The following is a 27,032-nucleotide window of genomic DNA, read 5'->3' as shown; positions in this document are numbered from 1 at the left end:
CCCCGGGCAGGAGCAAACGGCACCATTACAAAGAGATCTGCCCACGGATCTCCCCACCTGGCTCCGGAGCCCCTGACGTGCCCATCCACCGGTCTCTCTACCTTACAGCGGGGGGAGCGGCTGGAACTTCGGCTCTCGGTGGCACAGAGCCTATGAACCTTGGGGCGGGCACACAGTGTGCCCTGCAAGAAAATGTTCTCACCGCTGCTTTCCCGGGGGAGCGGATTCAGCATTTTCTGAGCGACTTTTAATTAGGTGGAAATTTAAAGCGACTGCACACGCCGTGCAGGTGGGATGCACCAGAGACTCTCTGGCAGAGGAGTGATGAAGAAAGCTTGTAAAGTAAGACACTGGCCGGTAAGCTGTGAGATGCCACCTCACATCTATTCTCCGTGGCTGTTCATTCTATACCACAGGGGGACGAAGATGGCGATCGGTCAGGGACCGCAAACATTCTGACGTCGCCAGACAGGGGTAACGATTACTATTACTATAGCAAAGGCAATAGAGATGTCACTCACATAGAAACACCCCTGTACGAAGACACACAAATCCTAAATCGAAGGCTACACGGTCCACAGCTGGCATTTCCTGCCATGTCTACACCACGCTCAACCCCGCCCCAGCAATTATGACCTAAACGCACAAATATGGGACAAATCCTGAAATGCATACTTTGCCCAGCGTCCAGGCACGGCTGACAGACTGCTATTGAGGACTGACGGTTTTGCCCACAGTCAGATGGATTCTGCTTTAATCCAAGAGTCCCCAGAAAAAGTCACTACAAATATCACATAAGAATTGCCGATTCCAAAGAGTTTTAGCAATCTACTGAGACCGCTAAATCTATAGTAATAGACTTAAATCTTCCTTTGATGATTTAGGACACAGTGCAGTTTTCATGTCTTAGGGTCATGATTAGGGACGCCAAGTAGCCCTCAAAGGGGTACGAGGGATAGAATTTGAGTTAAAAAGAACCAGGCCCCCTACCGCCAACATACAAGAGAACCTACTTGTTTCATTTTTCTGTGTCCTCAATGGAGCAGAAGACAATTGAAGACATATCCCCCAACAGAATGGGGCTTCCCACAAAACAAGGGTCAAGAAATCGTTGTTTCCCTGAACACTATGAAGCCATAACAAGGAAGGAGACTCTGACACAGGCTACCGCAGAGATGAACCTTGCGGACGTCTTGCTCAGTGGCACAAACCAGACACAGGACAAATCCTGTGTGACTCCACTCACAGGAGGTCCCTAGGGTCGTCAGATCCACAGGTTCAGAGAGTAGAACGGTGGGTGCCAGGGGCCGGGGAGGGGGCGGGGAGTTAGCATTTCATGGGGACACAGTGTCAGTTTGTGAAGGCAAGAAAGTTCTGGAGACGGAGGGTGCTGATGGTTGCACAGCGCTGTGCGTGCGCTTCATGCTGCTGAACCGTGCTCTTAGAGATGGTTAAGATGGTAGATTTCACATTATATGTATTTAACCACAATTAAAAAGCAGGAAGGCATCGCCTCCTCGTGGTGATGGAACGGTTCTGTCCCTTGACTGTGGTGTTGGTCCCTCAGATCCATACGTGGGCGGGTTGCGGTTACGTGACATTATCACCACTGGGAGTTGCTGGGTGAAGGTGCATGGGGACTGTCTGGACTATTTTTGCACGTTCTTATGAGTCTTAGACTATTTCGAAATAAAAACTCACAGTCGATTCTTGTTATTGGAGGTAGTTATGTTTAGGGAACACTGGACCGTTGCCTTCTAGGGCAAACACGGGGTTAGGTTCCCAGGAGCCTCTAGGCATAACACAGTCAGCAACTGGTCCATGCGAGATCTCATTTTATGTGTGCTTTTGTTGAAAGGTACCTCACTTCACATACACTGTGGATTCATTAACACCGAACTCACAGCCAACAGCACCAGCATGTGTGCCTGGACAAAAGTTCTCTATTTCTTTTCTTTTTTTTTTTTTGAAACAGTCTCACTCTGCAGCCCAGGCTAGAGTGCTGTGGCATCAGCCTAGCTCACAGCAACCTCAAACTCCTGGGCTCAAGTGATCCTCCTGCCTCAGCCTCCCAAGTAGCTGAGACTACAGGCTCATGCCACCATGCCTGGCTAATTTTTTTCTATTTTTAGTAGAGACAGGGTCTCGCTCTTGCTCAGGCTGGTCTCGAACTCCTGAGCTCAAGCGATCCTCCTGCCTCGGCCTCTCAGAGTGCTTGGACTACAGGCGTGAGCCACCACACTCCGCCAAAGGTTCTCTGACACACGGATTTTCTCCTCTGTGAGGCACCTCACAGCTTCCTTGCGCTCAGGGACACAAGACAGCTCTTCAGCACTGTGCTTGGGAGCCATTTTAAACAGCAAAATCACCAACAAAAAGCACAAAATATAGCACTCGATAGATGCAAAAAAACCCCACTGGTTTACAGCACGAGAGCTGCAACAAGAAGGCAGGACGTGCTCATGCCTTGTTCGACCTCCGCTGAGAATGTGCGTATTGGACCACTCAGATTTTTCACCATTCTGTACAAGTCCACAAATGACCCTGGGGTCCCACAAGTATTGATTTGGGGGTTACCAATAAATTTTAGCAGGTAGGTAAATTTGCAAATACCGCATCGGCAAAGAATGAGGGCCGACTGTATACGATAAAGTTTGCTGAACGAGAAGTTATTATAATTGAGAACACTCTCGTTTGCTCAAGCACATACCATATTTCCTTAGACCACTGATAATTCTTTGTATTTCTTTATAATTTATTACACAAATACTTCTGGAAAAGTATCTGATATATAGCCTTCTATTTTTGGGGGGCGGTCGGAGAATTTTTATAAAAAATATTTAATGATGTGCACACTTAGTAGCAATGTGACCTACTGAGATAAATGATTCTTTTTCTTCCGGAGTGGTCCACGGCTCCCCCCTCCTTCCCCGCCGAGATAGTTAAGACTTTTAAAATAAGAGGTGCACCAGCCCCAAATCGAGTCTTCCTGGAACATAAACAGCCAGGGACATAACTGGTGGGTCGAGACATGAGTCAGTGGCTCTAGACGAGCCATATCAATCAATTATCAATCATGTCTTTTTTTTTTCTTTTTCTCTTAGAGACAGGGTCGCACTCTGTTGCCAGGGCTGGAGTGCAGTGGCATCATCACAGCTCACTGCAGCCTTGAACTCCTGGGCTCAAGCGATCCACCTGCCTCAGTCTCCCGAGTAGCTGGGACTACAGGTGTGTGCCACCACGCCCGGCTAATTTTTTAGTTTTTTGTAGAGATGGGGTCTCACTATGTTTCCCAGGCTGGTCTCGAACGCCTGGCCTCAATCATGTCCTTTTAGTCTGTATTTTTGATACTTTGACATCTTGTGGCCTTGCTGACCCAGAGGGACAGCCCCTCCCTTCCCTGGGCTCTCACACTCCAGGCCGCGAGCCCCTGCCCTCAGCACCCCGGGGCCAGGCTCCAGACAACCAGGGCCCAATCCTGAGCCTGCCCTCCCTGCCTTGCCTGTTCCTCCCCATGGAAACCACAATAAAGGCGCTAGCTCACGTTGTCCCCTCTGTCCCCAACCAACCCATGGGCTTCCCTGTGTGGCATGCCCTGCCTTCTGCTTCTAGGAGACCAAGCATATAAACATCTTCCTTCGTGACAGTCATTTTTCCATGTCTTTTTTTTTTTTTTTTATTTTGAGACAGAGTCTTGCTTTGTTGCCCAGGCTAGAGTGAGTGCCATGGCATCAGCCTAGCTCACAGCAACCTCAAACTCCTGGGCTCAAGCGATCCTCCTGCCTCAGCCTCCCGAGTAGCTGGGACTACAGGCATGTGCTACCATGCCCGGCTAATTTTTTTCTCTATATATTAGTTGGCGAATTAATTTCTTTCTATTTATAGTAGAGACGGGGTCTCGCTCTTGCTCAGGCTGGTTTCGAACTCCTGACCTTGAGCAATCCGCCCGCCTCGGCCTCCCAGAGTGCTAGGATGACAGGCGTGAGCCACTGCGCCCGGCTCACTTTTCCATCCATGTCTTATCACACCTGGTTAAAACAGATCCTGGTACCTGAAAACGCCGGGTGCCCAGGGGCCCAGAGGTCTGCCTGCCAGGGCGGGGAGAGCCTCAAATCACCCGCTGCTGCGGCATTGTCACCTAGATCGAAGGTTCCACACTGTGCATAACCACGAGGCTGTGGTGGGCTTGTAGCGTGGTGTCGCCACTTTGGAAAACAGTCTGGCAGCCCCTCAAACAGTTAAACACGGTTAGTGTGGGAGCCAGCGAGTCCGCTCCTGGATATATGCCCAAGAGAAATGAAAACACACGTCCACGCAAATATTTGTGCACGACTGTTCACAGCGGCATGACTCATAGTAGCTGAAAGGAGAAAACAGCCCCCATGTCTATCGGCCGATGAACAGATAAACACGACGTGGCTGAGTCCATCTATATAATGGGATATTATTCAGCCGTAAAAAGAATGCAGCGTGGACGCATGCTACGGCACGGATGAGCCCCGAAAGCATCGTGCTTAGTAACAGCAGCCGGAGACGGAGGACCACGTACGCTATGATCCCATCTGTAAGAAATGTCCGGGATGGGCAAAGCCACCGAGACAGACAGCAGATCAGCATTTGCCGAGCCGGAGGGTGACGACTAATGGGTACGGCGCTTCTCCTTGGTGTTCCAAAGTGGATCTCGGTGACTCTGCGGATACACTATAAGCTGCCGAATTGTGTGCCTAAAAATGGGTGAATGGCATGGTCTGGGAATGACATCTCAATAAACCAGCCGAGCAGACCCCCGTGATGACGGACAGCCGGCTTTCTGCAGGAGGACAAGACATCTGCTCGGGGCTCGGGGAGCGGCAGGAATACATAACATCCATCTCTTGCTACCATGTCCCCTGCAGCAGCCGGCCGGGGCCGCGCTGGGGGCAGGTGCTGCCCGGCACTATCTCTGCGGCAGTAAAAGCCACTTGGAGCCTAATTAGCACCGTCTGCCCACTGCTGAGAGGTGCCATCGATCGGTGCACCTGGCCTGCTGCGGCGACTGTACCGCAGAGCTGCTTCTGCGAGGGGACCCGGCGGAAAGGCAGGGATGAAAATAAGAAGTGAACAATGAAAATGGAAAAAGTTCTCGGGCCCCGGAGGGGGAAGAATACACCCTGCTCTGAACACAGACAGCGGCCTGTTCTCAGGGTTGAGTCTTTTAAACCTGTTTTACCCGGGTTTCTTGAGTGCGAGAGCCGTCTCTGTGAGCACGTTAGACGACAAAGCTTGTGTAGCAGGTGTCGGGGTGCTGCCTGTGTCGCTGTCTGGACAAAGGACCCCGAGCTCTTTGTTCAGTGAAGTTTTCTCCCTGTGTGACTCTCAGTGTCTCTTAAATCTCTTGGGTCCCCTCTCGGGCCCAAGCCTGTGACCACAGGCTTTTCCCTCTGAGCACAAGCACCCCCTGCCCCCCATAGCTCTCGTAGGAATCACAGCACCCCCCCAAAATTACACGAGCAAGGCTGAATTGTTACCAACCTGCTCAAAGTCATTTTCCAGGACGCTGGCTATGACATATTAAGTGACCATCTTAACTGGTTCCAACTGTCCTTTATACATTATCTAGAAGCTTCTAGAAATACCAACTTGCACACAGGGATTGTCTATTCTAGGTACCAGACTCCTGCTGCACCCCAGTGGTTAAGGGATCGCAAACATCTTTCGAAGGCACCTGGGCCCTGGCACACAATTCCCTGCAGATTTCTGCAAAAGTCCATTCAAGAAATAAATGGGGCTGGGCCAGGTGGCTCACGCCTGTAATCCCAGCACTTTGGGAGGTGGAGGCGGGAGGATCGCTTGGGGCCAGGAGTTGGAGACCAGCCTGGGCAACATAGTGAGACCCTATCTCTACAAAAAATAAAAAAATGTTGCTGGGTGTGGTGGCACGTGCCTGTCGTCCGGTGAGAGGATGGTGTGAGCTCAGGACTTTGAGGCTGCAGTGAGCTGTGATCATGTTACTGCACTCCAGCCTGGGCAACAGAGTGAGACCCTGTCTCTTTAAAAAAGAAAAAGAAAAAGGAACAAATGGACCACCTAAGTGTCACCTGCAGGCAGAACAGCCTTCCTGGGCCCCACAGTGGTTTCAAAGGCTCCGCTCCGTTTCTCATATTTGGTGAGGTTTTGTGTCCCATCCACCCACCTGTTCCTTGTTTTAGGCCAAGATTTTTCATCCAGGCTAAGAGTGTGACCTGGCTCTGGAGAGTTCTAGCAAGCGCTGGATTACCGGCAAGTGTTCCAGAGACAATTAGAGAATATCTGATGCAAAGTGAAGTTTTCAGTTCACAGTTCCCAGCTTTTCAGCCGCCTGAGAAAATAGTCTAAATCGATGAGAAGACAACTCATTGATTTCTCTGCCTTGCCTCATTCTGAGTTACACAAGCAAGATAGTATAAAATAGAATAAAAATGTAGGAGGGAAAAAAACCACCCCCAGCAACTTTTAATTCCCTGCCTCAGGGGACAAATTGAAAAGGACATCTTGTAGCTTAGAAGAGTCAGAAAAAATATTCTTCCTAACCTGGTTACTATCCAACTAAAAAAAAAAAAAAAAAAAAAAAAAAAAAAAAAGGGCCGGGCGCTGTGGCTCACGCCTGTAATCCTAGCTCTTGGGAGGCCGAGGCGGGCGGATTGCTCAAGGTCAGGAGTTCAAAACCAGCCTGAGCAAGAGCGAGACCCCGTCTCTACTATAAATAGAAAGAAATTAATTGGCCAACTGATATATATATAGAAAAAATTAGCCGGGCATGGTGGCGCATGCCTGTAGTCCCAGCTACTCGGGAGGCTGAGGCAGGAGGATTGCTTGAGCCCAGGAGTTTGAGGTTGCTGTGAGCTATGCTGACGCCACGGCACTCACTCTAGCCTGGACAACAAAGTGAGACTCTGTCTCAAAAAAAAAAAAAAAAAAAAAAAAAAAAAAGAATACATGAGTCCCCATCCTAAACTATTACACATGTCAAACCCAACAAACACCATTTAAAAAAAAAAACACAACTGCGGTAGATCATAGCAGCTGCTATTAATTGAGCACATACTACATTCTTGGCTGTGTTCTAAGCACATTATACTTCTTAACCCTTTCAGTCCTCACGATGACTCAATAGTAGGTACCACTGTTATCTGACAATTTTATGGTTTTATCATTTTATAGTTAAGGAAACAGGCATGGATTTGCCCGAGGGTACGTAGCTAATAAGTAGGGGTGGGATTGGAGCCCAATTTGGTTCCTGAGTTGAAAGCTTTGGGTATCAGTAACTACCAGCTTGTATATGGAGATTTGTATGATTACAATAAATTTAACTATAATCTTGGGCATCGTGATAATATGTTACACACTGAAAAAATCATGAGGTCCATCACATACAGGAAAGTACCCGAAACAAATACACAGCTGGAAAAATTAACACAAAGCGAACACCTGAACCATCACCAGTCAACAAACTGGGATGCTGCCAGTACTCCAGAACCTTCTTCACCTCCCACAAATGTCATGGCTCCTTCCTTTCTTCCCACAGGTAACAACTGTTCTCACTTCTAACAACGTGGTTTGACTTTGCCCGAGTCTGAATTTGATACAAATGGACTCGTGTGTGTTCTTTTAAAGTCTGGCTTGGCGATGGAGGAATCATCAATGAACAACGACGACATAATTGTGGTATTTATCTTGACTATGCACGGCTGTGTGCAGAAAACTTAGAAAAACACAAAAAAGAAATAGAAATATAATCCATAATTCTAACACCCAGAGTTTATTGTTGCTGGCACAAATACTTTTTTTTTTTTTGAGACAGAGTCTCACTTTTTTTGCCCAGGCTAGAGTGAGTGCCGTGGCGTCAGCCTCGCTCACAGCAACCTCAAAGTCCTGGGCTCAAGTGATCCTCCCGCCTCAGCCTCCCGAGTAGCTGGGACTACAGGCATGAGCCACCATGCCCGGCTAATTTTTTTTTGGTATATATATTTTTAGTCGGTCAATTAATTTCTATTTTTGGTAGAGATGGGGTCTCACTCAGGCTGGTTTCGAACCCCTGACCTTGAGCTATCCGTCGGCCTCGGCCTCCCAGAGTGCTAGGATTACAGGCGTGAGCCACCAGGCCCGGCCAGCACAAATACATTTATCGGTTGAGAAATAATGTTTATTAACAAGTGATCCTGAGATCCCTCCCCTGGACAAAAAAGGATAATATTAACAGCAAAATATATATTTTGTATAAATATAAGTATATTTTTTGTATAAATATCCTACAGGACATGTGGGTTATGCCATTGAAGGATACAGTTATTGTTCATGATACTACGAAATCATATTTTATATTACTCTATGGATAATTCTGTGAATTAAAACAGAAAGGACAGAGGCCGGGCGCGGTGGCTCACGCCTGTAAATCCTAGCTCTCTGGGAGGCCGAGGCGGGCGGATTGCTCGAGTTCAGGAGTTCGAAACCAGCCTGAGCAAGAGTGAGACCCCGGCTCTACTATAAATAGAAAGAAATTAATTGGCCAACTAAAAATATATATACAAAAAATTAGCTGGGCATGGTGGCGCATGCCTGTAGTCTCACCTACTCGGGAGGCTGAGACAGGAGGATCGCTTGAGCCCAGGAGTTTGAGGTTGCTGTGAGCGAGGCTGACGCCACGGCACTCACTCTAGCCTGAGCAACAAAGCGAGACTCTGTCTCAAAACAAAACAAAACAAAACCAGAAAGGACAATAATGACCACATCCATAGGCAAAAGAAATTAACTTCAACCTGAAATTCAGACTTCTCACAAAAATGAACTCCTGTAAATCTAAATGGAAAATGTAAAACTATAGAACTTTTCACAGGCAGTATATGGGAGACTCTTCAGAAGCTAAGCCTTGGTGAGGACTTCTTTAATACCACACCAAAAGCATGAGCTATAAGAGGAAAAAAAATCTATAAATTGACTTCATCAAAATCAAAAACTTTTGCTCTGCAGAAGACCTTGTTAAGAGAGCAAAAAGAGAAGTTACAGAATGGAAGAAAATACCTGCGAACTACTTATTAGACAAGGGGCCAGTATCTAGAATACATAAAAAGCTCTCCAAACACAATAGTACAAATACAAACAATCCGTTTAGAAAATGGGCAAAAGAGGTGTAGATACATTTCACTGAAGAAAATATAAAGACAACAGATAGGCACAAGAAAAGATGATGACATCAGTGACCATTGGGAAAATGCAAATTAAAACCACTACGAGAGGCCGGGCGCGGTGGCTCACGCCTGTAATCATAGCACTCTGGGAGGCCGAGGCAGGCGGATGGTTCGAGGTCAGGAGTTCGAAACCAGCCTGAGCAAGAGCGAGACCCCGTCTCTACTATAAATAGAAAGAAATTAATTGACCAACTAAAAATATACATACAAAAAATTAGCCGGGCATGGTGGCGCATGCCTGTAGTCCCAGCTACCGGGAGGCTGAGGCAGGAGGATCGCTTGAGCCCAGGAGTTGGAGGTTGCTGTGAGCTAGGCTGACGCCACGGCACTCACTCTAGCCTGAGCAAAAAAGCGAGACTCTGTCTCAAAAAAAAAAAAAAAAAAACAACAACAACAACAAAAAAAACCCACCACTATGAGATACCATTACTGGAGTGGCTAAAATAAAAAGGGACAACTCTTAAGTGCTGATGAGGATGTGTAGAAACTGGGACACTCCTACACGGCTGATGGGAATGTAAAACGGTACAGCTACTCTGGAAAACAGTTGGGGATTTTTTTAGGCTAAATGAGATCCTAAGGATGGGGCCATGATGGGAACACTAAGGATTAGTGTTCTTAGACAACACACCGGATAGCTTTCTGTCTCTCTCTCCCCCAGGTGCATAAAGAGAGAAACCAAATTTCTTGGCACCCTGACCAAGGACCTCCAGAACTGTGAGAAAATAAATTTGTCGTTTGTAAGCCACCTAGTGGCCGCAGTGCCTGACTTCTAACAAGAGAGACCTAGGTGAGCAACGTACCTAAAGGATCCCGGGCGTGTAACAGAGAACGTGCGTTTGTGTTTTCTGCAGCCAAATTCTAACTACTCAGCAACAGTCTTGTCAAAATGACATTTCATGTCTTCTTAACTCTTGCAAATACAAGTAGCAATCTGTAATATGCTGTTGGGTTTTGTTTTTTTTTAATTTGCAATCTAATTGCTGGTTGAGAATTACTAAGGGCTGTTTGCAAAATTTGCTTTCTCTGAAGATTTGCTCTGCCTGCATATGATTCATCCTCTTTTTGGACAAGATGTACTTTGGACATGAAACACATCTGCCTTGGGGTATACAGAAAATAGAATTGGCCCTTAATGAGTAACCACCCCCCCACATCACTGCGAGGCATAGAAAAATTTTGTTTTTAGTACCCATATCAAATAGCTTGTTTGCTCATCTAAAGAAGTATAGGCAATTGTTTGCTTGTGTCTAGGGACAGGAAAAACTACGTGATCTTTTACTTGTGTCTGGCCCAAAATGAATCACGGCAAAAGATTTACTTGAGAGCCCAGCTTTGCTGCATACATCTGGCGCTTCATTAATGTCACATTAGGAAGCATATGTGTACTCACATTAAAATGAAAAACCAAAACAATAACACAAATAAATGGCCAAGGATCTTCCCCGCCTTGCATGGGGCTAGCTGGCGGACGGCTCAGTGCTCACCACAACTGGACGCGACATTATTGAAAATGACCACAAGGACGGGAGGGAGGTATCTCGAAAGTTCAATCCTCTAAATGCAATGTGGTATCCCGGCTGGGTCCTGGTGCAGAAAAATGGGTGAAATCTGAGTAAAGTCTGGACGCATCGTCAACAGTAATATTAACGTTAGGGGAAACAGGGTGTGGGGTGTATGAAAACTCTCTGTTCTATTTTTGCAACTTTTCTGCAAACTGAAAACTACTCCTAAACAAAAGGTTCATTAAACAAAAAAAGAGGACTTTCAGGATGAACTGAGGGGCTTGTTAAACGCAGGAGAGTAATTTTCAATGAGGTACACGCATGGATACTCTGAGTTGCGTGAAGAAAGAACATGAGCTTACTTCCCAGGAGGGGGTGATCACCCCACCGCAGGTGCTAGACCCCCGCAACAGCTGTGGGCCAGGTCAGAGCCCTTCTGAACGGCCCCACCATGAAAGGTGCAGGCAGGGACAGCACACCGAGGCAAGGCCTTGGGGGGCTGGGGGTGGCGCTAACCCCTTCTTGGCCATGTCACTTTAAAGACAGCTGCCACCTTCAGGGCTATTATTTATGGTGGGATTTTAAATTCCCCTTTAAAAAAAAACAACAAAACGTCTCCATGCAACAGGCTGTGTGGTCACCGGGCTCTGCTGGAAGGTGGGGGAATGTCACCGTCAGGAAGCCAGTGGGCCCGTCCCAACAGATGGGGGAGTCGAACTGCCACAAAAAGCCAGGGGTTGCCCACGCAAGAGAATAAAACTAAAAACTGCTGCCAATCCTTAAATGGAAGTGTGTTCTTTCAGGGTAAAAGACTGACCCTTCGACTTAGCTACTACCACCAGGCCCCATCGGTTGCTCAAACTGATGTCATCGGAACTTGCTCTGAAAACTATCGCAAGAATTAACTGCCGAGCTACTTTCCGGTTTTAGCATCTTCTCTTTATTACTGTTTATTTAAATTCTGAACATTTTGCCCAGACTGTTGACCTGTTACATGACCTTATTCTATTCTTTTCAAAGAGAAGCTATTTTCACTTTCTCTTATTTTCAATTTCTTGGCTTGCTTAACTGCCTCTTTAGCAATCTGCCTTATTATTTTAACTTAGCTCTGTTCCTCGCCATCGTTGTGTGCTCAAGTGTGGCCTTGGTGGGGACTGCAGAGGCCGCGAGGGCACCATGGAGGGTGCAGGTGTCTCTGCCCAAAGCCCCTGGGACCCCGAGACCCGTGGCTGCTGCTACTGTTACACGTTACACGCAGTGGCTTAGAACAACACACATTCATTCTCTGACCCTTCTGGAGGTCAGAAGAGCCCAAAGGGTCTCACTGAGCTAAAGTCGAGGTGCCAGCAGGGCTGGTTCCTGCTGGGGGCTCCAGGGCAGGGCCTATTCCTGCTGTTTCTGGCTTCTGGAAGGTGCTCCTATCCCTCAGCTCCGGCACCTCCTCCCTCTGACACAGCCTCTCCTGCAGACTGAGGGCCCCGTGAGCACCGGGCCCACCTGGCTAAGCCATGACAATCTCCCGATCTCAAGGTCAGCCGATTAACACCCTTAATTCTACCTGCAACCTTAATTTGCCCCTGCCCTGTAACACAACATGCTCACGGGTTCTGGGGGGGATGAGGGACCGCGGCAGGAGGGTCCCGCAGCTGCCTGCCCGAGGGCAGTGGCTACTGGGGAGAGATCTAACAGGAGTTAGTGCTCGCTACACACCAGCCTCCATTTCGAACCCCGCACATGTGTAGGAACTCCTTTACTTCCCACCAGAATCTTAGGAAACAGGTACTGGTTTGTGCCCGTTTTATAGGCGCGGAGAATGAGGAGCGGAGGTGACAAGTGGAGTTGGTGGGTGGCAGGATGGAGATTCTAACAGAGGTGGATGATTCCAGAACCCTCCTGCTAAAGCATTGGGATCCGACGTGGCCCACAGGCACACCCAACTCACTGCAATGCTGGGTGTGCTGTCTCTCTCCTCCACTCTGGTGGAATATTCTAGAATCCATGTTATCTTTGAGTGTGATCCCTGGACCTTTGGCAAAGAGGCCAATAGCAGGGTCACGCTCTTGCCGCCAACCCTCCTGCCCCTGCAGCCTCGTGCACTTCCCCATGCCTCACACGCGGTGGCTGCTGGTCCAGCCCCAGCAGAGCCCGTCACTGTCCTGTGCTCGCTGACAAGCTGTCTGCTTCCAGCCTGGCCCTGCAGTCCCCTCTCGCCAGCCCGCCCTCCCCAGGCCCCCAGGGGACCCAAGGTTACATAAGCTACCCTGGCTGATGTCCAAGGACAGCCGTTCTCCAGAAGGTGCCCGGGAGCAGGGCACGAAGCTGGAAGACACCCCCACTCCAGAGGACAAGGGCAGACACACCCATCCCTGGACCTGGCTTGTGTGGTTAGGCCGCTGGGGCAACCTTTGACCTCTGGGAGGCTCCTTTGTCTACTAGGGACTTCCCGGCAGCCCGAGGGGAAATGGGGACCTAAGACATTCGGTGTGTGGCTCTGCTCCGTGTGGCAGGCTCCCCATCTGCCAGGAGGAAAAATGGAACCACATTCTTGCCTGCAGCCGGGGCTGCTGGCGACCCTGCCTCACGCATGTCTGGAGGAAAAAGCAGGTGAGGTCACCTGTGTTCTCATCCAACCCCAGAGGGCCTGGCCGGGCTCCTGCAGGTTCTTCACCCCAAGAATTGAGACTTAACTTTCTCTAAGATTCTCCCTGTAGACAGAACCTCTCAACAGGACCATGTGACCTATGATCAAAAAATTTTGATGCAGCCTGAGCAAGAGCGAGACCCTGTCTCTACTAAAAAAATACAAAGAAATTAGCTGGACAACTAAAAATACATAGGAAAAATTAGCCAGGCATAGTGGCGTGTGCCTGTAGTCCCAGCTACTCAGGAGGCTGAGGCAGGAGGATCACTTGAGCCCAGGACTTTGAGGTTGCTGTGAGTGAGGCTAACGCCATGGCACTCTAGCCCGGGTAACAGAGCGAGATTCTGTCTCAAAAAAAAAAAAGAAAAAAGAAAAAAAAATTGTTTTGATGGCATAACTAAGAAAACTTAGAGGCCACAGTGAAAATCCACACTTGTCTTGAAAACCATTCAAAGTCACTTTTCCTTCTAAGACGGGTCTTGTCCCGAGAGAGACAGGGCTCCTTCTTGGTACGAAACGTGCTTGCCACTAATGGGAAATATTCACCTAAGGCCTTTATCCCCTGCCAGCATTCCATTCTGATCCAACGTTCCCTCCACCAGTGTAGCATCATTTCTGTGACATTATGTGCTCTAATTTAAAAAAAAAAATTTTTTTTGTAGAGATGGGGTCTTGCTATGTTGCCCAGGCTGGCCTCGAACTCCTGGGCTCAAGCCATCCTCCTGCCTCAGCCTCCGGAGTAGCTGGGACTACAGGTGCACGCCACCACGCCCACCGAATGTCTAAACTAATGTTCTAATAGCAGCATTGTTCTTGTTTAATAAAGATAAGAAGTAACTAAGGCCAACTGCTATAGATGAGTCATCTTAGGGGGAGTAGGGTTAAAAAAAAAAAAAAAGGAATGAAGTGGAACATTCTTGGGCATGAAACCAGCCAGCTGCATATTATGGTCTTAAAGTACAAATGTACAAACTCTTCACCTGCAAAGATTCCTGCCTGGCAGGGAATGTCCTCAGGAAATCCTGATAAGGGCTCATGAAAAAAATGTCACCTATATCACTGTTACCTAGATTTGATCCTTCTTAATTGATAGTACAAAAGAGTCAACTTAAAATTTAAAAAAGGAGGCCGGGCGCGGTGGCTCACGCCTGTAATCCTAACACTCTGGGAGGCCGAGGTGGGCGGATTGCTCAAGGTCAGGAGTTCAAAACCAGCCTGAGCAGGAGTGAGACCCCATCTCTACTATAAATAGAAAGAAATTAATTAGTCAACTAATATATATATAGAAAAAATTAGCCGGGCATGGTGGCACATGCCTGTAGTCCCAGCTACTCGGGAGACTGAGGCAGTAGGATTGCTTGAGCCCAGGAGTTTGAGGTTGCTGTGAGCTAGGCTGATGCCACGGCACTCACTCTAGCCAGGGCAACAAAGCGAGACTCTGTCTCAAAAAAAAAAAAAAAAAAATTAAAAAAAGGAAAAACTAAAGTTAAATTAAAAATCAAGCAGTACTCTTACTGTCATTTACAAATGTCTCTATGTCCCGTGTTCACTGCCGTGGGCGTATGTGTTTATAGTTATAATCGCAGTGAACACACAAACGTCTCACATTGCTATGGTCTTGGTGAGCATCGCTTTAATCACTTCCCTGTTGCTGGACGCTTGATACATTCCAATTTCATATTTGAGTCCCCGTGAGACAGGATTGCGGGGACAAAGGTTAGGAATGCTTTCTGACTTCAGATATGTATCACCAAAGTGCTGTTCCAAAGGGCTTCGCCAGTGAGGGCAACCTCACAGGAGAAAGAAAACCCTGGAAGGTGGTATCACGAATCATGAGGTCATATGAGTTTCCCCTCATCTTTCTGTTTTTCAAATTTCCTGTGATGGTCACAGGACTTTTATAATTAAAAAAAAAAAAAAAAAAAAGTTAACATTAGGGATCGCTGGGTGAAGAGTATAAAAGAAGTTCTCCGCGGTCTCTTAAAAAACTCATCTGCCAACCAAAAATTATTTCAAAATGAAAGTTAAAAAGAGCTCAAAATGGATGGCCACTATGTTTGGTCAATGGTGTGTCAGTTCTCACATGGCTTGCTTTTTTTTTTTTTGCGACAGAGTCTCGCTCTGTCACCTGGTCTAGAGTGCCGTGGCGTCAGCCCAGCTCACAGCAACCTCGCAATCCTGGGCTCAAGCGACCCTCCTGCCTCAGCCTCCCAAGCAGCTGGGACTACAGACACACACACCATGGCACCCAGCTAATTTTTCTATTTTTAGTAGAGACGGGGACTCACTCTTGCTCAGGCTGGTCTCGAACTCCCCACCTCAAGTGATTCCCCCCTGGCCTGAGCCTCCCAGAATGCTGGGATTACAGGCCAGAAGAGGGGTTTGAATCTTCACTCTGCCACATGCTATTACTACCTCTGCGATGTTGGCCAATGAATGAATCAGCTGGTCCCCGGGAAACGGTTTAGTCACCTGTGCAAAAGCAGTGAGCAGCACCTTCCTCATAGACTCCTGAACCATAAAGTGAGGAACTAAACCTAAAGCATCCAGGAACAGAGCAAGGGGTCAACTCTTGGCTCACTCACACGAGACCTTAATACGGAAGCGCCCAACTGAAGAAAGACCTGCCAACGTTTCCCTGAATACAGACAGGACCACAAACGCCAGCACACTGGGATGTGGACCAAATGGGCAGTCAAGTCTAGGCAGTCAAGATTGCAAATGGCCATGTTTAAAAAAAAAAAAAATCATTTACAAATCTGTTTAGAAAAGTTAAAACACACTTCGTTGTGGTTATGGTGGTGTGGTGTCTTTGTGAGGCTGAATCCTCAGCCCGGAGGAGCCCAGGTGACCAAGGAGGAAGTGGTGGCATGTTAGCAAACAATTATGGGATTTTCAGTGGCAGGAGCTGGGAGTGTCCTGAGGAGGAAGGCAAGTCATTCTGCCTTGGGGGATTGGAGGTCATGGGGTTATTTGCACTGGGTTTTGGAGGATGAGTAGGAGTTTGTTTGGAGAGGAGGAGGATAGGGGAAAGCCACTGGAAGTGAGGGCAGTGGGCAAGCAGAGGTGACACAAGGGAATGATGGCATATTGGGCGGAAGGTGGTTAAAGCACAGGGAGGGGGGTGGGGGCCATGGGCAGGACAGGCAGGGAGCAGGAGAGGAGTGTGGCCAGAGACGAGGACTGAAAGGCAGGCTGGGCTGGGCACGGGCAGTGTCTCATGCACTGCCCCACGGTGCTCGTACTTCCTGTCGCAGAGCTGGGGAAGTTGGTGAGGGAGAGGCATGATCAGACCCAAGTGTCACAGAGGTACCTGGTCGTAGGACAGGTGAGCGATTACATGGGGGGGCAGCGATGACGGAGGCGGGGAACCAGTCTGGCAGCCTGAGTGCCCGGTGACAAAGTCCTTAAGGGAGGCAGAAGGTGGGAAGACGGGGCAGGAGTTCAGAGGCAGGACCGGCGGGGCTTGGCGCCCTGTTAAACACGGGGTGGGTGGAGGAGACCAGGATGACGGAGACGTCTGGTTTGGGCCACTGAGGTGGGACAGGAAGGGAGAGGGGGACAGAGGTAGGAAGGAGAACAGCGCTCTCCCCGTGGACACTCCGGTACTCTCAAGGCAGCGGAAAACACACCTGGCGTCAGGATGACCGCCCAGGCTGGGGACACATCTATCTGGGAGCAACCCACGTGCGGAAACAGCTGGAACATCCAAAGAAGATGACAGGAGGGTACAGTCGTCCTGCATATTTGAAAAGCCGGCCTTCCGTATGCTTGAGTCTCAAGTCCCGACAATACTGGATTTTCCATTCAAACGCTTATTAAGAGTCAACTGCAGTTGAGGTCGGAATTCTGAAGATTAGTATTTAGTAAAAGGCTAGTTTTGAACCGAGCTGTCTTGCCATTCTTGGGAATCTTCCCTGTAGCAGGTGCGCCCCGTAACTGAAGTCTCTTCCCCACTGACAGGCATGATCAGGGCGCAGCCCAGTGCCTTCTGGAAACTTCTGCTTACCTAGAGCCGCTTTGTATGTCCCCAGAGCTGCGTACGCCGGCGCTGCTGGCTACAGTTACGCACTTTAACAACAAAATGCCACCCAAACTCATGAGCTTACAAGTGCAGAAGAGTTCACTGTTTCTGTGAAACTCAGTCAAATGCTCCGGAAAAACTTTAAAGTCTCTTAAAAACAAACAAAACAAAATACAGTTGACCCTTGAACAAGACAAGCAGGTGTGAACTGTGTGAGTCCACGTATACTCGGATTTTCTCCTGCCTCTGCCGCCCTGGGACAGCAAGACCAACCCCTCCTCTTCCTCCTCCCCCTCTTCCTCCTCCTCCTCAGCATTCCCAAAGTAGGATGCAGTGAAGATGATGAGGATGAAGACCTTTATGGGGATCCACTTCCACTTAATGAATAGTAAATATATTTGCTCTTCCTTATGATTTTCTTAATAATGTTTTCTTTTCTCTAGCTTGTATTATTCTAAGAATACATGTCACAAAATCTGTGTTAATGGACCATTTATGTTATCGGTAAGGCTTCCTGTCAGCAGTGAGCTATTAGTAGTTAAGCTTTTTTTTTTTTTTTTATTTGAGACAGAGTCTCACTGTTGCCTAGGGTAAGAATGAGATTTACCATGGCATCAGCTTAGCTCACAGCAACCTCAGACTCCTGGGCTCAAGCGATCCTTCTGCCTCAGCCTCCCAAGTAGCTGGGGCTACAGGCATGCACCACCATGCCCGGCTAATTTTTTCTATATATATTTTTAGTTGGCCAATTAATTTCTTTCTATTTATAGTAGAGACGGGGTCTTGCTCTTGCTCAGGCTGGTTTCGAACTCCTGACCTTGAGTGATCCTCCCGCCCTGGCCTCCCAGAGTGGTAGGATTACAGGCGTGAGCCACCGCGCCCGGCCAGTACTTAAGCTTTTGAGGAGACAGCTACTTGGGAGGCTGAGGCAGGAGGATCGCTTGAGCCCAGAAGTTCAAGGCTGCTGCGAGCTATGACAGCGCCACTGCACTCCAGCCTGGGCAAGAGAGCGAGACCCTGTCTCTAAAAAATAAAAATTTACAAAAAGCATAAAAATGCAAAAAAACCCAAAACGTGGCACTCCACAGACCTCAAACAGGGCGCGTGTTTACGGCACTGAGAGCTGAAACAGGAAGGTGGGGCGTCACCTGGTTCAGCCTCAGCTGGGGACGTGAGCACTGGGGACTCCTGTGCACATGCACAGGTCACAAAAGTATCCATTTTGGAGGTCACAGAGAAAGTTTAGTGAGTGGGTGAATTTGGGGACACGAATCCACCAATCCAGAGGCTCGACTGTATTGGTGTCCGCTTGGAGGGAGGCTCCGTGGAGGTGGGGTCCCTGTCGCCGCCGCGGCCGGCAGGCCCCGTGGCTGGTGCTCGCTATCTGTTTGCTGCAGGGAGGGAGGGCATGTCCAGGAGGTGCCTGGTCTGGGCCCTGCCAGAGGAGAAACAAAAGAGCACGTTGTAAGGAGTGCCTTGTTCTGGAGGATTCTGTCACGGGCCCTTGGAGCTTCTACTTTCTCCTTGAACCGGAAGCCTCAGGAAGGTTTATGGACGGAGCTCTGCCTCTGGAAACAGTGTCTGCAAGTGCAGCACGGGGGGCGGGCGGCCCGGAAGGGGCTGCGGGTGGGCAGGCCGAGGGGACGGCCGAGGAGGCTGCTGGGGTGCCCGGCCTGCAGGGTAGGGGGGAAGTGGGGAGAGACACGGGGGCAGTGGAGGGGCCCAGGGAGGGCTGGGCGTGGGGTGGGAAAGGCAGGCTGGAGCCTCAGACCAGGAGCCGGCAGGAGTCCGGGGCCAGGAGGCGGCTCTGCCGAGCTGCCTGGGGATTAAATGGGATCAGCGGCAGGATGGGCTGTCCCTGGGGTCCCGGCTTTGTTGAAAGCGGTCTTGGGACCAGAACAGCCACACCGCGCGAGTGGTTTTGGTGGGTGGGGGAGGACTGCTGTATCGCAACCGCTGGCTTGAACCAGTATTATTTATTAGCAGCTGAAATCCCCAAGTTGTTTTCTCATAAGCTGTCATTAGGCCCTATTTCCCCAGGTCGCATTTATGTAGCTGCTTATTTATAAAAGCGGTTCCCAACCAGGGGCGATTCTGGCTCCCGGGGCCCTCCGGCAGTGTCTGGAGACATTCGTGGTTGCAACCTCGGGGGGAGAGGGGTGCTCCGGGCATCTGGCAGGGTGGAGGCCCGGGATACTGTCAACACCCTGCAGTGCAGTGGTCCCGTCCCAGGGGATGACCCAGCCCCAAATGTCCTCGGTGTCCAGGTTTGGAAACCCAAGCCCAGGAATCTAAACTTGCACTGCACCGACCGACGCCTGGCTCTCCGGCCCCAGCCAATTGTTTGGGCTGCAGACTCTCTCACATGGTGACTAAGGCCACCCCTCCGCTGTCTGTCATCTCCGGCTTTGATAAGCCAGCTTTCTACACCTTTATCTTTCTAAATTACATGTTAAATGACAGATCAAGACGGCTGCAGAGGACAGAACCCGCAGGCAGCCTCCTTACCACGACCGCAGCCCACTAATTAACAGCCTTGGGAACCCCGTCCACCTAGCCGTGAGCCCCGCAGAGGGATGATTAGCTCGGGACTATCTTAATATCCCTGTGTGTTTCCCATCCTGCCCCTGAGAATACGGCTGGGGACCTGATCAGACGCTTCTGTCTCCCTGTGTTGAACCCTATTTCCCTGCTGAGGCGGCAAAGGTCGTGGCGACTCACTTTCAAGTTCTTGCAAGACCCTACGGTGTCAGAGGCAACTAGTGCAGAGAACTCCTCCAACTCAACCACAAAATGCAAACACTCTGATTCAAAGATGGGCAAGAGACTTGCATAGACATGTCACCCAAGAAGGCACACAAATGGCCAATAAGCACAGGGGAAAATGCTCACCGTCAGGAGTCATTAGGGAAGTGCATATCAAAGCCACAGCGAGATGCCGCGCTGCACACCCACTAGGATGGCTGGATTTTAAAAAATGGACAATAGCAAGTGCTGGTAAGAATGCAGAGAAACTGGATCCCTTGTACTCTGCCAGTGGGGGCATCAAAATGGTGTAGGTGCTGAGGAAGGTGGCCTGGAAGCACCTCGAAAAGTCCCACATGGAATTACCATATGATTCGGCACTTCTGCTTCTGGGTTTGTCTCCAAAAGAATGGTAGCAGGGACTCAAATGGGTATTTGCACACCCATTCATAGTAGGATTATTCACAACAGCCATAAAGTGGAAATAACTCAGGTGTCCATCAACAGATAAACAAAATGTGACACACACACACACACACACACACACACATAATGGACTGTCATTCAACCTTAAAAAGGAAGTTCTGACACATGCTACAACACAGATGAACCCTGAGGACGTCATGCTGAGCAAAATGAATCAGTCACAAGAGGACAGATCCTGTGTGGCTCCCCTTGCAGGAGGTCCCTAGAGTCGTCAGATCCACAGAGACAGGAAGTAGGATGGTGGGTGCCAGGGGCTGGGGAGGGGGTGGGGAGGTAGCGTTTCATGGGGACAGAATTTCAGTATGGGAAGATGAGAATGTTCTAGAGATGGAAGAGGGTGGTGATGGTTGCACAGCAAGGTGAGTGTGCTTAATGCCACTGAACTTGCACTTAAAATGGTTTAAAAAGAAGATGCACAGCACCTAAGTGGTCACATAGGAACTACAGTAATAGGGTATTGGGCAGGGGGGAGGGGGGTGGGTATATACATATATAATGAGTGAGATGTGCACCATCTGGGGGATGGATGGTCATGCTGGAGACTCAGACTTGTGGGAGGAGGGGGGGAAATGGGCATTTTTTGAAACCTTAAAATCTGTACCCCCATAATATGCCGAAATTAAAAAAAAAAAAAAAAAAGATGATGCAACAAGTGATGCCAGAGACTTGAACTTCATGGCTGCTGCTCCTAACCCCCCTTGGACTTAGGCACTCTCCCATGAACCTAACATTCCCCATGATGGAAGGTAAACACAAAAAGACACTCTTTCGCTGACAGCCGTCCCATGTGACAAGACCCGGGTGGCTTCCGAGAGATCAGCTCCAACACACCCCTCCACCTGGAAGGTCTTTGCCTCTGAGCTCTCACAGGTCTAACTCCCTGGCCAATGACAAGGATGGTTAACGGAGATACGGGACCAACAGCCGCTCTATTTGGTGTTTTGAGTCATTCTGGTGAACGAGTTTAACTACTCCACAAGGGCCCAGGCAGAAGTGTCCCCAGAACTTTTTTTTTTAAACCAAATATGAACTAGCAAGAACCACTATTAAAGGGTGTGATTAGCCACCAGCAGGAATGGACTTTTGTTGTGAGTTTGAGAAGGGGCAGATCTGATCAGGAGGCCAGAGGTATGGCTTAAGAGCAGAAGGGGACTGAAAGGACAGAGAAGCTTGGCGTGCAACTCCATTTTTAACATATCTGAAAAAAAGAATGTGCCAAAGATCAAGAATTGGGCGGAGATGCCCTGTACTGCCCGGGCTTGTCCTAGAGATTATCTGCTTCCTTTTGCTCAAATGTCACATTGTTTTCTGGTATCAGGATGGAGGGACTTTCAATGCCATTCACAGGTGTCCCAGACTCAGAAAAACCACATGCCTTGTGAATCAGTATTTCTCTTGACTCTGGTCCGAAGCCAGATGCTGAACCGTAAGGGGGTCCCAGCAAAACAATGTCACCCCCTGAGGCCTTCCCAGGAAGGGCAGCCGGCTTTCCACTTGGGCATCTTTTAAGCAATTAAGTTAATTCACTTGACTGTACGGAAATCAAAATGACGTGGCTGAAAACCATTTTAATGAAAACAATTGATTCTGAAAAGATTAATTCAGGTGTAGCTATGACACATCTGAAATCTTCCAGAAAACCCCACTGGCCTTATTTAAAAAAAAATAAAACACAACAACAACAAAAAAACCCCAAAAAGCCAACAAGTTTAAGGTGTGAAATAAAGGGCAAATGTTAGCAGAGGTGGCAGTAAGGAGGGCAGAGGAAATCAAACACTTGACAAAGGGCCTGTGCGTTTCTCTTTCAGCAGATAAAAAGCGGAGGGCGGGAGGCAGGGCACAAAACACAGGCACTACAGAATGCCAGAAAAAACCTGTTTGCCTTCAATGGGCTGGGAAATTATTCAAGAGCACTGGGTTTCTGGAAGACGACAACTGAAATGGTGTGAGCACAGGTGAGCCTTAGGAAGATGCCATGCAGGGGTTTCCACCAAGGGCAATCTTTACAAAGCAGAGACTGGAACAAGTGCTGGTCTTGTTGTTTTAACCTGGGGGAACTTGAACTCTCTGTCTGCCCTCCCCTCCCATTTGCAAATACCACGAGAGATCATTATCCCCCTACAAAAGGCACCATAGCATAGTGTCCCCTCAGGGAGAGCTACTGCCAAGCATGTTCCAAGCACCATGGGCAGACAGGCACACCTGGAACACCTGTTGAGCTCAGCAGACAGGTGAGGGTCTCTTATCCCCCAACTCATGTCCCTCCCTGAATTTGCAAAGTCAGAAGTCATGGCCACAGACACATAACTGTAAAAATTATTAGTCTACTGCAGGGGCTGTGGGCTGGCCACCTGCTTTTGTCGATAAAGTTTTATTGGAACGTGGCCACGCCCACTTGGTCACATGTTGTCTGTGGGCGCTTTCGAGTTGAGCAGAGGCCGTGCGGTCTGCGGAACCTAAAATATTTACTACCTGGCTCTTCACTGGAAAAAGTTTGCTAATCCCCAGTCTACCGTATCTAATGGGTTTGTTCTGGAAAGGAGAGCCTATTCTCAACAATCAAAAGGCACCCAGCCGGGGCCCAAGCAGCTTGGGAACTCTTATTGCTACCCCTGACACGCAGAAAGGACTGGGATAAGGGAAGCGGCGAAGTGAATTAACTAGGCCAAGTCATCACTGAGTTCCAGAGCCCTGAAATAGCCTATGCTGGGAGCAAACAGGTCGCAACAGCGTTGATTTCTAAGCACGGTCAAGGTCCCCACCATCCCAAGTATGCCGGCTAATAGCTATTAATGCGTGTCAGCAACCAGCTCCTACATCAGGAAAATTCCAGAACCTTTCGAAGACCTTCATTAGTATTCCTTTTAGAACTGCAAAGGTGTGAGCTTGAATATATTTTAATATATCCTGTGTCTCAAGGTCAGACTGTTGACTAGGTTCAGGGGTAGGTGCTGATGGTACCATGTTTCCCTCCTCTCTAAATCCACAAAATTTTTGCATTTGAGGAAAGTGTCTGAATGTGCGGGGAAGAAGTAGATCACCCAGAGTGCAGGGGAATGGCCAAACATTTGATAGCTTGTAATATCCAGCATCTATGTATACTTTATAGCAAATTATATTCACAGAGAATTCAGATTTAGAAGCTTTCCAAAAACCACCTAGGAGTTCTCCTGCAACTCCCTCCTTCCTTTCTGCAATTAACTGGTTCCAAAGAGTAAGCCAACGTGAAACACTTCCTTTAACTTCAAAACATGGGAAAATGACTATGTGTTGTAAAGAACTTAAGAGATGAGCAGTGATAACTTGTAAACTTGTTCTTATTTGCAAGTCACTAGAAAGAGAAGGTTCCTGCGGTGGCTGCAGTAGTGTCCCCCCAAAATCCGAGTCCAGCCAGAACCTCAGAATGTGGCCTTGTCTGGAAACAGAACCTGTGCAGAGGTCATGAGGTAAGGGTCTAAAGGTGAAATTTTGATTTAGGGTGAGCCCGAGATCCAAGGAGAGAAACAGATACAGAGAAACGCACACGGAGGACACCAAGGGACCCTGGAGGTAGACAGTGGAGTGATGTGGACACAAGCCACAGACGGGTGCCTGGGGCCACCTTCTAGAAGCTGGGAGAGGTGAGGAAGAATTCCTCCCTAAAGCCTTGGGTGGGGGGAGCCCTGCAGAAACCTTCATTATATCTCTGTTGCTCTAAACCACCATCCACCACGTAGGTGGCGATCTGCTACAGCAGCCCTGGGAAACGAGCTCCTTGAAAGTCAAAGCTATTCACTGTGGCATCAAGTGCTCCACCTTTTCTACTTTTTTATTTTTGTTTATCTATTTTTTGAGACAGAGTCTCGCTTTGTTGCCCAGGCTAGAGTGAGTGCCGTGGCGTCAGCCTAGCTCACAGCAACCTCAAACTCCTGGGTTCAAGTGATCCTCCTGCCTCAGCCTCCCGAGTAGCTGGGACTACAGGCGTGTGCCACCATGCCCGGCTAATTTATGTGTGTGTGTGTGTGTGTGTGTGTGTGTGTGTGTGTGTATAACCAATTAATTTCTTTCTAATTTTTTTTAGTAGAGACAGGGTCTCGCTCTTGCTCAGGCTGATCTCAAACTCCTGAGCTGAAACGATCCGCCCACTTCGGCCTCCCAGAGTGCTAGGATTACAGGCGTGAGCCACCGCGCCCGGCCTCTCCACCTTTTCTAAATGTTCTCTAACCCTTTGCACTCGGATGTCGAGCGTGACTCGACACGGTTAGCAAAAATTATAGAGATTAAAATGACTCTTTGAATGTATCAATAATTTGAAATATAAAAAAATCCAAATAAATAAGTTTGTATGAAAAGAAACTCCAGTTTTTTATTCTACTGCCGAGCTTTGTAAAATCTGGGGTATTTAAAAACTTAAATCCCGAGTAGAATAAAGGAATCGAGAGAAAAGCAAGCGAGTGCAAAGGGTCAAGTGTGCAGGGACACTGAGGCAGCGCTTTGACGTTGTGGCCTGTGACCCTTCCGTCCACTGCAAAGACTGCTGTCCACAAAATAAAACAGAATAGAAAATACCAGAGTCTGTTGTGCCTAATGAAGATAAACGTTCTTTGGTAAAAATCTGGGTCCTGTCCTGTGTGTGTACTTATTGGGTCACTGTGTCAAATGTCCATCTTTGTGATGGTCATAGTCAAAATGAAACGCACTGATCTGAGGCAGCTACGAAGACTCCCAGAGGCCCCAGACTTCGGGCCATGACAGAAAGTTATCCTCGTTATTAAAATCCCCACGACAGGGATGCTCGGTGTTGCCCCTCAGCCAACTAACGAACCAACCAACTAACCATCGCCCTGGAGCCAGGACGAAGAAATCTACAAGAATCAGGACACGAGGTCAGTCCAGCTGAGTGAAACGGACCCCAGGGGCAGCCCCTGGCATGGTTCCCCCCCACTACATCTTCAACATTTCTACTGTTACAGATTAAAAACAGCTAAATTCGGGCAACAACGTGGACCAACCTTGCAAACTTTATGCTTAACAGACGTAGCCAGATGCCAAAGGCCGAATACACCGTAGGCTCCTTTTGCAGGACTCCACAGATAGGAAATGTCCAGAACAGACAAATCCAGACACAGAAAGCAGGGCCAGGGCTGCGAGGGGCTGGGAGGGCAGGGAGTGGGGAGTGACAGCCAAGGGCTGTGGGATTTCTCTGTGGGGTGATGAAAAAAATGTCCTGGAAGTAGACAGTGCTGATGGCTGCACAACTCCGGGAATACACTAAAAGCCACTGAACTGTATATAGTGAAAGAGTGACTTTCACGTTATGTGGACTATAATATCCCGCTTTTAAACAGCAGCAGCAAGGCTGACTCTGTGGACAGCGGGCCTGTCCCCGGCAGGTGGGGACACTGGGGCGCCATTCCCCTTGACTGACGCTTTTGGAAAATTCTGGGATAGGGAGACACAGCAAAAGGGATTTTATCTTTCTGATCCTCCAAGCCAGGGAGAGCTGACTTAAAAGGCTCACATTTATAAGATGTGACTCACAACTGTTCCTCAAACTTCTGGAGCCAACTGCTGTGGCTGCACTTCATTTTTAAGGAAGTTTATTTTAAACAATGAATGAAGGAACGAACACACCCTAGCACTGCTGAGCACTCCACAAACCATAACAACCCTATGAAATACGCAGCATCGTCAGGTTTCTGGTTTTACAGACGAAGAAACTGAGAAGGAGAGAGTTTGGGGGGCATCTCCCAACCAGAGAAGGGCGCCGGAGCCCCGTGTGGCCCACTGTGTGCTACCACCTTTGTGCTCCTGGGCCCAGCCCGAGAAGGCGCCTGGACAGGTCCAAGACGGGGGAAGGACGGCGGCCTTTTGGGGCGTCAGAAACAGAAGGAAAGGGCGGAAGAAGAGGGGAGGTGGGGCGGGTGTGGGGGCTTCCCAAGTCAGGTTGGAAGGTTGGACTTTCAAGCATCAAAGAAGAAAACTGGGCGCATCCCTGGGCTGGGGGCCCTTCCTCCCCCTCCGTAGCCAGCAGCATCTTCCGGTCCCTCTGCCTCCTCCGACCCTGCCACCTCCTCGTGGGAGGACCCTGCGCTGACGCTGGGCCCCCCCTCATAGTCCGGGGTGACCTCCCATCCTGAGGTCCTTAACTCAATCCCATCTGCAGAGTCCATTCTGTAGCATAAGGGAAGAGATTTGGGTTCTTGGGGATCAGGAGGTGGCCGTCTTTCGGGGGGCTGTTATTCTGCCTACCACACGGGCCGCGATGATGTCACAAGATCAAAGTGGCGTGAGAGGCCGGCTGTAAATTACAGAGCAGAGGAGAGACCCCTGTGCCCCTCCGGCCTTTGCAGGGACACTCCACTCTCTATGCGCAATGTGCCGGGGCTGGGACCAGACGGCTGGTGCCTGCTGGGAGTGGCCAGGGCAGCCCCGAGGACTGCAAGGAC

The 27,032-nt window shown here is 49.0% G+C and overlaps 1 protein-coding gene across 2 annotated transcripts in view; it reads right to left on the bottom strand.

The window, feature by feature from the left end:
- The window catches only part of ARHGEF18 (Rho/Rac guanine nucleotide exchange factor 18), an 87,331-nt gene that overhangs the window by 22,625 nt on the left and 37,674 nt on the right, over positions 1 to 27,032 (bottom strand). The window lies entirely within an intron of this gene.

The sequence above is a fragment of the Microcebus murinus genome, chromosome 27 (assembly GCF_040939455.1).
Source record: "Microcebus murinus isolate Inina chromosome 27, M.murinus_Inina_mat1.0, whole genome shotgun sequence".
NCBI lineage: Eukaryota > Metazoa > Chordata > Mammalia > Primates > Cheirogaleidae > Microcebus > Microcebus murinus.
This window is presented reverse-complemented; position numbering and strand designations above follow the sequence as displayed.